This window comes from Penaeus monodon, chromosome 8 (assembly GCF_015228065.2).
Source record: "Penaeus monodon isolate SGIC_2016 chromosome 8, NSTDA_Pmon_1, whole genome shotgun sequence".
NCBI classification, from domain to species: Eukaryota; Metazoa; Arthropoda; class Malacostraca; order Decapoda; family Penaeidae; genus Penaeus; species Penaeus monodon.
Window position 1 is genome coordinate 29,938,584 of NC_051393.1, and position 10,089 is coordinate 29,948,672.

Below are 10,089 nucleotides of genomic sequence, written 5' to 3' on the forward strand. Positions count from 1 at the left end.
ATATATATATATATATATATATATATATATATATATATATAATGAATAGTTTACGAATTGAATAACACAAAAAGAATAGATTGCTAAAAGAAGAAATAACAATTGAAACTTCACTTTAAAAAGTACAACTGTTAAAAAAAATCTATCTGAGGAGAATCCTCCAGAACATTACTTCTACTTCTACATGACTTCAGTCAGCATGGTCCAACGGAGTGGCGAGCGCCAACGCTTCTCGTGCGGCCGAGTAATGGGCGTAGGAGGTGGTTGATATGGCTGGCATGGCGCGGGTGGTGGCACCCTCGACACCCTCGCCCTCCGCGACCGACCCCTGCGGGTACCACACAACCGGCCTACTCGCCTTCCACCCTTGCTCCCCCTGGCCGGCTCCCCCTGGCCGGCTCCCCCTGGCCGGCTCCCCCATCCCAAAGCCGCCGACTCACTCCCCTCCTCCTCCGCCTCCGCCTCCGCCGCCGCCTCCGCCGCCGCCTCCTCCTCCTCTGTGTTTCTGATTCTCCTTTTACAAGGCAAAGTCCTGGATCTGCACAGAATCAGCTTCAGACAGGAAAACACTTCCGAACTTCGAGCCGAAACAAAATACCCAATAGTTGTCGCCACTAAAACTTGCTATTGTTGATATGTTCACATATTCACGATTTTCTACCAAAATAGTAATCTGAAGCACTAAATAAAACAAAACGAAGAATTTGGTAGACAAATTAAACAAAAGATATTTTTGGTATTTGATAAGGAGTAATGAACAATGCTGCAGTATTTCACACAGAGATTTTTCTTTATTTCGGCTACATATATGCAATAAGCAATCGTATATGTATGCGCGCGCGCATGCATGCACGCACACACACAAACGTGAGTGCGCGCGGACGTGTGTGTGTGTGTGTGTGTGTGTGTGTGTGTGTGTGTGTGTGTGTGTGTGTGTGTGTGTGTGTGTGTGTGTGTGTGTGTGTGTGTGTGTGTGTGTGTGTGTGCGTGTGTGTGTGTTTGTGTGTGTGTTTGTGTTTGTGTGCGTGTGTGTAAACGCAGAACCCACAAACAAGCATCATCCCGAAGGTTTTTATCTAAACGATAAAGTTCATGGCGGCAATTTCACACCCTGGACAACCTCCCGCAACAACAGGCGCGTCACAAAACCCGCTCTTATTCCCGCCCTCGGTCTCCTACGCCCAACAACGGAGTCCTCATCGCCGTCACGTCACCCACGTCATGAGAACACTGCGCATCACCCATCACTCCACGAGACTCCCTCACCTATGTGTGCATGAGTGACCCCCCCCCCCTCTCGTCTTTCCTCCACCCTATCCCACCCTTTGTCCCCCTAACCCCCGGTCTTTTCTTCCCCCACCCCCTCCTCCTAACACTACATCACCAGACGCCCCGGTAATGTGCCATCTCCGGGAGGTAATTGCCTCTTAAATGTAATTACCTGTCGGATAATTTGTACACTTTGCTAGGTTCTCGAAGTCGTTTCTAAACCTACGAGACCTTTTCTTCTTTCCGGAATAGCGTGGTTAATTCACTTATATGAATTAGCGAATGACGATAATAGTGCACGAAACTATTCTCTGATGATCCCTGATGGAGAAAGTAAACAAAGGAAGGGCTGAGAGCACTCCTGCAGGATGTAGGAGCGGCTGTCATTCTCAGAATCCCAGGCTTGTCTCTTACGACCTACACGTTTCTCAACAAAGGACTGTAAACAGAGTTTTATGAGCGTGTGTGTTAATAGCTTCCATTCACAGTGCAAGGAAACCGACTCCAGTGGCAAAGCTATGAGCGAAGGTGAAGCAGGCGAAGGGCCACAGACCGAGTGAGGACAAGCGCACACCGAAGGCGGCGGAGGTGTCGCGGGATCACCACCATCCCATCCCCCACAAAATGCGATAACAACAATGCCACATACAAATACCGCATCCCCGGCCCCAAGCACACATCCTGGAGGCAAAAACCGCCGCGCCCGCCAAGGCCTCGGCTTAAAATACGGAAAAACACCCCTCGCACGCGACCGCTAATCGCCGGCGCGTGCTGCCGATCACAGCCGTGCACATCTCCGCGTATAAATACTGATCACAACATAAAAGTCACGGCCGCATCCGGATCCCCGCGCCTCGCTTGCCTCCTCCTTTGCTCGCCTCCTCCTCCTTCGCTCACGCCCTCGCCGTCCCTCACTTATTCGCGTCAGGGAGTAGCGAAACCGGCATTCTTCTGCGCCGCCTCCGCCCGTAGCCACGCACTTGCATGTGTTAAACCAACAAAATCGTCAGCGAGGGTATAACCCGCTCGGCAAACGACCAATACCAGAATCTTTTCTTGGTTAGTGTGCCCCTCTCCGCCGCGACACACTGATGTCGTAAAACCGCACTGGACGTTAATGCGGCCTGTATTAGCGATGTTATGGCGACACGCGACAGTAATGATGCCGGGTGTCACAACGATTCTGCTGCTCTGTCGCGCTAAGTAACTGCGCTGTACTGTTCAACTGCCCGTGCTTTAGGCTGAACGGATATGTAATTCAACCTGAAGTACAGAAAAGTACGGGTTATCCGCATACTTTTTTTCTTTTACACATCCATATTTCAGTACATAACATCCTCCCTGTACACATCCCCTTTAGAGTATTTTCTAAAGCAAAAGACCATTGTACATGAAAGTACAGGTCCAAATTTAAAATTACAACATGTAGATAGCGTCAAAAATATCATGTTTAAGGGACTTTTGAAAACGTAAAAATAAAATAATAACAGGCAATTCACTCAAGAGAAGTGTTTGCCAAACCAATCGCGAGGGCAGAGGCACACAGGCTTCCCACGGACAGTCAGGGTAAAGGGGAAAGGGAAGAGAAACGGAGGAGGAAAAGAGGGAGAAAAGAAAGGGGAGGTGGATTAAAGAAATGGGAGAGGCAATGAAAGGGAAAATGAGAGAAGGAAGGAGTGGCAGGAAAGGTGGAGAGTGGGAAATGGTGGAAAAAGAGAAGAGCAAAGGAAATGAAAAATGGGTAGGAGGGAGAAAAAAGAAATGGAAAAGAGTGTATCGGAAGGAGATGAAGAGGGGAGAAGGAAGAGGGAAAGAAAGGTGAAAAAGAAGGAAAATGAGGAGACGGAGAGAGACCGAGGTAAGTGCGTGATGTCACTAGCCCGAAGCGACTCCTGTGGCCGGGTCAACAAAAAGCCTAGCGCCTCCTCTCATTATCAAAACAAGGGCCTCGAGCGCCCTCTGCCGCGCCTCTGCCGCGCTGTCACATTGGCTGACGTTCGACAGCCAGAACTCGCAACGCTTGTCGAGAATCAGAGTCGCAGGACACCTAAAACCGCCAAACCGCCCTCAGCTGGTCTTCTTTGCCGTAAAGTGTCAAAATCACACCACAATGAACTGCAGCTCTGATTTCGCCCCGGCCACTTCGAACTCAGGTTACCCATCAGTATAAAGAGTACAAAATTGCCTTAAAATCCTTTCCATTCGATGTGATGTTAACAAGCACAAGAGTAGCTCTCTAAATATATATAAAATTGGACATTCTTTCAAGAGAAAGTTGTGGGCATAAAGCAAAGCCTTCCTGTTATTGAAATTAAAGATGAATTAAGTTCCCTCAACTTAAATATATTTTTCTATGTTTATTTATCTTTTTTGCGTTAAAAATAAGTATATAGAAATAGATGATCTCGCACACAAACTCTCTCTCTCTCTCTTTCCCTCCCTCCCTCCCTCCTTCCCTCTCTCTCTATCCCTCTCTCTCTATCCCTCCCTCCGTCCCTCTCTCTCCCTCTCTCTCTCTCTCTCTCTCTTTCTTTCTTTCTTTCTTTCTCTCTCTCTCTCGCTCTATCTCTCTCTTTCTCTCTCTCGCTCTATCTCACTCTTTCTCTCTCTCACTCTTTCTCTCTCTCGCTCTATCTCTCTCTCGTTCTATCTCTTTCTTTCTTTCTCTCGCTCTATCTCTTTCTTTTCTCTCTGGCTCTATCTCTTTCTCTCTCTCTCTCTCTCTCTCTCTCTCTCTCTCTCTCTCTCTCTCTCTCTCTCTCTCTCTCTCTCTCTCTCTCTCTCTCTCTCTCTCTCTCTCTCTCTCTCTCTCTCTCTCTTTTGTGTGCGCGCGCGCGCGTGTGTGTGTGTGTGTGTGTGTGTGTGTGTGTGTGTGTGTGTGTGTGTGTGTGTGTGTGTGTGTGTGTGTGTGTGTGTGTGTGTGTGTGTGTGTGTGTGTGTGTGTGTGTGTGTGTGTAGGCGTGTTAAATATACATTCATTTTCCAAAGGCCTACGTATCGAAATGGCACAAAGTTCAAGCCCGAGAGAGGAGTGCCGGCAAAAATCCCGGCCGAGCCTCCGGCCAGCCTTCCCGCAGCAGAACGGCCGCGCTGAGCCGCTCCCCTCGTGCCGATCCAAAGAGAGTGGAGAGCGGGTTACCAAGGCAACAGCCGTTGAAAAAATGGATCAATGGCCCTCAATGTAATCCTCCACATCCTGCCTGTCTGAAAAATAACATCGTCCAAACTAACGCGACCGTTTATCCGCCGCATACGTGATAATTAGCCTCACCCGCGCGAGGAGGCCGTGGCCGAGATAGTGAGGAAACGTGGGACTTTGACCCCTAGGACGTGGCGGGACAGCGTCACGTGATCACCTGGGTCAGGTCAACACCCCAGCAGTCAGGACTCGGTTTACACGTTTCCATCCACTTGTCTATCGAATAATTCAGCTACGATTTGATTGCAACGAACCGAAATTGGTTTGGTGTTATTATCAAACTTGTAACTGCTGGATAGCAAATGGTTATATATTGAGGTCGTTCGTGCACACGATGCTCCATCCTATATATTCGACAACGAACACTGTACTGAACTCTACTAAGCACTATTATCAAAGCACACACCAAGTAAAAAAAAAATGCTGAAATTAACATACAGAAAAGATATCCATCTACAATAACTCCGGCGAAACAAAACATTAATTTCGCCTTAAATACTGCCAGTACTACAGGCCGTGGACCGTAGTGCATGAAACACCCACAAAATATAGACGAGCATTCTGGTTATCTGACTCACCAACGACTCCCATAAACTTGAGAAATCTTGGGCGGCGATGAGTCAGGTGTTCAGCAGTGTCTCAGCAGGCAGCCAGGAGAAGCAGATAGAATTACAGAGACCCGAACACTTTGCTAAACGATACTGCCAACAGGACCCGCCGGCCACACGTCCGAACCCTCCCCTTGACCCGAGTCCCACTGACCACCCAATCTTCGCTCAGAACGCTGCCCGCCCTGTCTACCCCTATCAAATAAAACATTATTTTCTTACTTAGTTTCTCCCTCCGTTTCTCAAATAAAGATAAATAAATAATAAAAAAGATGATCGTATTGTTCAGAACATAGTAATTATTCACCAAATAGTAATTAAGAACCGTAATGGAATTTATCTCATTCCTATCAGAAATAGCTCAATTTGGGAATACCTGACAAATGGCTTCTGAGGTGAAGGGGGGGGGGATAAATAAAGGGAGGGAAGGAGGGGTCCGATTGCCTAGAGAGAGAGACATGTAGTCCTTCAGCAGGAGTGAACAAGATTAAATGAATATAAACGGGCTATTAATTCTTATTATTCTGCAACTCAACTTTCCATTTAAAAGTCATAAATAAATAAATCAATAAATAAACAAATAAATAAATAACAACAGGGACCACTTAATGGAAACTATCTAACACTAAGAGTCGAAACATAGGTGTCAAATGAGGACCTGCATTGTTACCAGGTGGAAGCCTGAGATCACACAAGTCCCTACGTTGTAGCGAAATAATTCCCTTGGGTGCAGCCATGCGTCGTCGAACAGAAAGAACACGACATGTATATTGGGGTATTAGTAATATGTCACGCGCGCACAATATTATGTGCGTGTGCGTACATGCGTGCGTGCGTGCGTGCGTGCGTGTGTGTGTGAGCGCGCGCGTGTGCGTGCGTGCGTGCGTATGCATGTGTGTGAGTGTGAGTGTGAGTGTGTGTGTGAGACAGACAGACAGACACACACACAGACAGAGAGAGAGAAAAAAAAAGAGAAAGAGAGAAAGAGAAAGAGAGAGAAAGAGAGAGAGAGAGAGAAAGAGAGAGAGAGAGGAGAGAGAGAGAGAGAGGAGAAAGAGAGAGAGAGAGAGAGAGAGAGAGAGAGAGAGGAGAGAGAGAAGAGAAGAGAGAGGAGAGAGAGAGAGAAGAGAGAGGAGAGACGGAAGAGAGAGAGAGAGAGAGAGAGAGAGAGAGAGAGAGACGAGGAGAGAGAGAAGAGAGAGAGAGAAAGGGCGAGAGAGAGAGAGAGAGAGAGAGATGGGAGAGAGAGAGAAGAGAAAGAAAAAAGACAGAGAGAAAGAGAAAGAAGAGAGAGAAGAGAGAGAGAGAGAAGAGAGAGGAGAGAGAAGAGAGGAGGGAGAGAGGGGAGAGAGAGAGAGAGAGAGAGAGAGAGAGAGAGAGAGAGGGGAGAGAAGAAAGGAGAGAGAGAGGGGAAAGAGAGAGAGAGAGAGAGAGAGATGAGAGAGAGAGATCGAAGAGAGGGAGAGAGAGAGAGAGAGAGAGAGAGAGAGAGAGAGAGAGAGAGAAGGGGGGAGGTATATCAACACAGAAAGGAAGTTGGGCGAGAGTGCGTGCATGATCGTGGGACAAGGCTGCTGCAAACTGCACGCCAACAAGGATCAGTCTCGCCTGCGGGGTGAACGTGGAGGGAGAGTGAGGATAAAGGATGCACCAAGCACACATCACCTACGCAAACACACCCATCTCCATTCAAGTATTTCACCCCGGTTGGCCCAGGATAAACAGACTGGGCACACACTCACACACAAACGCGTAGACAGACAGACAGACAGACAGACAGACAGACAGACAGACACACACACACACACACACACACACCACTAATTATCCTGGATAAAAGACGTTCTCGCGTCCGGCCCAAGGCCCGACGGAGAGCACTTACGTGTGTGGCTTGGGTATCATTTGCAAAGACATACAGCGACTGATGGGCGTTAAGACGTGTATTTGGCCATTACAGACCCCGGTTGCACAAAGGCATAACACGGGCCGATCCCTCAACCCGTTTTCTATGAGGCGAAAATAACACGGATTGCTGAGGTCAACGTCCCTTCTTTGAGATCTTCACACACACATTTCTATCAATATGCCTATGCAAGTGCATATATAGATAATCGTGCGCGTACACAGATGCTTAGACAACGCGAATAAATGTGAACAGAACAAGTAAGCAACAATCCCATAAATCTATGACAAGGACTGGATATTGCATACACAGTTACGCCGGAAATTACATCACCGACATACTTATACTATCATGATATTGCATCAAAATTATTTCTCCGTCGGCTTGTTTGTCTGTTTCAAAATTCTCTCCATTTCTGCTTTGTCTGTGTGCCAGACTCTCACAACCATAGGCATATATGCTAGCAGACAGGCACGGTCCCACAAAAACACAAATCATATTATTTTCAGAAACAATTGAATTGCATGAAATCTTGCAATGGAACATTTCTATATCAGTAATAAAACAACGTGAAATCGAGCTAGCAAGTTGACACAAAAATACCACCACTTTTAACACTGGCTGCGGTGAATGACTGCGTGGGTACACAGCTGTATCTCCACATAAAATATATACCACAGTTAGGCAAAATTTGAGGGAAATTATTCCTCAAGGTCAAAATTCTGCTGCGCACACTTGCCGCATCTTCTATTGCACTTATTTTCTTTTCCCTGGCCTTTACCCTCAGCTTAACTTCTGCTCCAAACTGAACAGAAAATTCCGAACACCGCTGAGCCAAATTGAAAGAACTTTGGCGAAACGTTTCCCGCGAAGGCCAGGGCAGCGGCGACCTTCGCTGGCGAGGGACACCGGGTCATCACACGACCCGGCAAGGCTGACGGAGATCGTGCGCACTGGCGCGCTTTACCGACGGAGAGCGAGTGTCTTGCAGCGACATCCCGACGAGGAATGGCATTCGACACTCGAGCCGACCTTACAGCCCGGCCTGTATTTATAAAATTCATAAAGGTTAGACATCCTTGTGGGGGATGAATAGCCAAGCGCCCCCACGCACACGCCGACGCCGGGCCCTCGCACCTTCGCTCTGACCTTTGGTGGGCGCGTGAAAAAGTAATGACCAGCGGCAGCATCAAAAGTCCTTTCCTTCTACAAGAGCAAGCGATGCCGTCCCCTCCTCCCTCCCTCCTCCATCCTCCTCCTCCTCCTCCTCCTCCCTCTTCCCTACTCCTCCCTCTTCCCTCTTCCCCCCTCTTCCTTCTTCCTCCCGATCCCTCTTCCTCTTTCTTCTCTCTTCTTCCTCCCTCCCTTTTCCTCCTCCTCTTCGTTTTCTTGTTTTTCTCCGTCTGCGCGTCTACGTCTTCTCTGTCATCTCTATTTCTTCCTCTTCCTCTTTTACTCCTCCCCCTCCTCTTGCATCAACGGTTCTCATCACAAAGCGCCATCCGCTCCTCCTTCCTCACTCCTCCTTCGCTCTCCCCTCACACTCCATAAATTTCGGCCTCTTGTCAGTTTTCGGATTACTCTAATTACATAATTGCAACAAAGGAGGAACTCGCATGGAAATAAAGAAGAGAAAGGGGGAAAAATACTCGAGCCCCTCGTACGCTTCCCCCTCGCTCCCTCTCAGGAATTACGGACTGGCCGACGCCAGCTTCCTCGCACAATTTAAAACGCTGAGGGGAGAGCACGAGAGAACTGGCTGAATCTGTTGTGATTTAACTGCCAAATTACGGCGCGAGCTGTTAACGCCAGTAGCTGAAGAAGAGAGGAAAAAGGAAAACGTTGCTCAATTACCTACGCTATACAGGCTTGTTAACGAGCTATTCAAATGCTGAGAGGTAAGCTATACTGGGATGATACGATGGAGATGACGCAGATGCCCCTGCGAGGGTGATATGCAGAGCGCTTCATGCCCGAGCGACAATGATTCAACACCAGCACCCAGCCGGGGCCTTTCGAGGGAGCCCGCGCCACGCATTACGCTGTAACACCAAGAACAAAGCCAGGCAAATTAATGCTCTTCCGTGATATTACACGGGAATGTTTAATTGGCCGGCCGAATACATCATCTTTTTCATTTGTGAGGTCCTGCATGTTGGAGGTAAATACATCTCTTGCAGATATAGGCCAAGAATACAATGAGAATAATTAAACCGGGTAATGACTGTTTACAGCTTTCACTATGCAGAAGTTTTCCTATCTCGTTACAATAGTGCCTTTCCAATGGACGAGACAGCCAGGGCCACGCGAATCTAATCCTTGAAATTCACCCCCCTCCTCATGTGTTCACAGACACGCACACGCACACGCATACGCACATAACAAACACACACACACACACACACACACACACACACACACACACACACACACACACACACACACACACACACACACACACACACATATACCTAAGCACACACGGTGCCCCATTAAACTCACACCAACACATTTCCGCTTTCACGGGCGGCTTGGGCTTAACAGCTACAGCCAAGGCAAGTAAATAACTGGCCTTCCAGAATGACTGGCGGCAGCGGGCATTTCACAAAAGAGCAAAGTCCGAATCTTCCGCCCGCTCGCCCCCGCCAGCGCATAAACCCGGCGCAGACACGAGCCTCAATACCCCCCGACAATAAAGGTGGCAGCCCGGACGCGGCGCTCGTCCGATGGCCCGACTGGGCGCTTAGTCCTAATAATACCGAGTCTTTAAATTTCACTTCATGCGAGGGAAGTGGGAAGTGGGAAGGTAGAAGGGAGAAGAGAAAAGGGAATACGAGAAGGGAGAAGGTGAAGTGGGCAGGGAGAAATAAAATGTGGGGGGGGGGGGGCAAGGAAAAGGAGAAAGGGGGAAAAAGGGGATCGGGGAGGGAGAACAGTTTAGGGGGGGACGGGGAGGGAGGAATGGGGTGGGAGGCATAACCGTGTATGGGTTCTCATGATCCAAAGGACCCTTAAAGTCATCGGGGAAGACACGGGGCGCGCTTGGGGGGTGTAAAAAGGAGTGGAGAGAGGAAAGGAAAGGAAAGGGAAGGAGGAGAGAGACGAGAGAG